Here is a 1,762-nt window from a genome sequence, read left to right as displayed (position 1 = left end):
ATGAGCAGGCCAGCCATTTTAGCATCAGGTTGGTGGCTGGATGGTATTTGAAAATAGTATTACAATGCTGCAGAATTCAATAAACTGGGGCTAATGTGAGATGATACAATACATGAGAATGAAGATGTGAAGGAAGCCATAAGAAGATTTCCCGAGAACCTTTATAATGACAGGATGTTTCGCATTAAGAGAGCCCTGGACCTGACCATGAGGCAGCAGATCTTGCCTACAGAGCAGTAGACTAAATACAAGGAGGATAATTTCTACCTTGAATCATACTTGAAAGATGTTTTTCGGGAAAGAAAAGAGAGAGAAGAGTGGGCAAAGAAGTAACTACGTTGCAATCATGGATGTGGTTGTCTTTAAAGTATTCTTATGAAGTTGGGGTCGAACCTGAAACATTTAATTTAAAAATAATTTGGTCTGCAGATGTATTACCTTAAATAAATGACAACTGTAAACATTAAAAAAAAAAAAGACATGCATAGAATAAAAGTAAAGGGCTGGACAAAGGTATTCCATGCAAATGGAAACCAAAAAAAGAGTGGGAGTCACTATACTGATTTCGGACAAAATAGGCTTTAAGACAAAAACCATAAGAAGAGACGAAAAAGGGCATTATATAGTAGTAAAAGGGCTAATTCACCAAGAAGATATAATGCTTATAAATATCTATGCACCCAACTCAGGAGCACCCAAATATGTAAAGGAAAGACTGAAGATCGAAAATGAGAGATAGACTGTAACACAATAATTGTTGGAGATCTCAATACCCCATTATCTCCTTTAGACAGGTAAATGAAACAAAAAATAAGCAAAGAGACTTAGGACCTAAATAATACTATAAAGAAGATGGAATTGACAGACATCTGTAGAGCTTTCCACCCAATAAACAAAAAGTATACATTTTTCTCAGCCCCACATGGTACTTTCTTGAAGATTGACCACATGATAGGGCACAAAACCAGCCTTAGATTCAAAGACATGGAAACTATATCCAGCATCTTCTCCAACCATGATGGAATTAAACTTGATATTGATCTCAAGAAAAACCCTTGAAAATATATAAACACATGGAAATAAATAACCTACTTCTGAATGACTTTATGACTGCCGAAGAGATTAAGACTTAAATCAGAAGATTCATGGAAACAAATGATAATGAGTACAGAAGTTTCCATAATTTATTGGACACTGCAAAAGCAGTCATAAGAGGGACGTTCATAGCAATTAATGTGCACAAGATAAAGACAGAAAGGTGGCAAAAGGACAACATAACACTATGCTTCAAAGAACTGGAAAAACAACAACAAAAAATTCAAAAAATGCCCGGAGAAAAGATTTGAGCAGAAATAAATGAAATAGAGGAGAAATGAACTATACAGAAAATAAATGAAAGCAAAAGCTGGTTCTTTGAAAAGATAAACAAGATCGACACACCATTAGCTAGACTAATTAAGAAAAAGAGAAAAAGGAACCACATAAATCAAATTCGCAATGATTCAGGCAACATTACAACAGACATAAAAGAAATATAAAACATCATTAAATACTATGAGCGACTATATGCCAGCAAATAAGAAAACCTGGATGAGATGGACAAATTCCAGGACATATATAATCTACCAAGGTTCACTCAGGAGGACATACAAAGCCTGAATAGAGACCAGCAGTTAGCGTAATGGCTATGTTGGGGGACTCCCATGTAGTTGACCGCAGTTCACGTCCCGGACCTGGTAGCTTAAAACTCACACCGGTGGTG

General features: G+C 36.0%; 1 pseudogene; it reads left to right on the top strand.

Annotated features, from left to right (window-relative positions):
* On the top strand, positions 1-333 carry LOC106734690 (cytochrome b-c1 complex subunit 7 pseudogene; annotated as a pseudogene).
* The last annotated feature ends 1,429 nt before the right edge of the window (positions 334-1,762 follow it).

The sequence above is a fragment of the Tupaia chinensis genome, unplaced genomic scaffold, assembly GCF_000334495.1.
Source record: "Tupaia chinensis unplaced genomic scaffold, TupChi_1.0 Scaffold000183_1, whole genome shotgun sequence".
Taxonomy (NCBI): Eukaryota; Metazoa; Chordata; class Mammalia; order Scandentia; family Tupaiidae; genus Tupaia; species Tupaia belangeri.
Note: the sequence above shows the minus strand (reverse complement) of the source record. Positions and strands in the feature narration are given on the sequence as shown.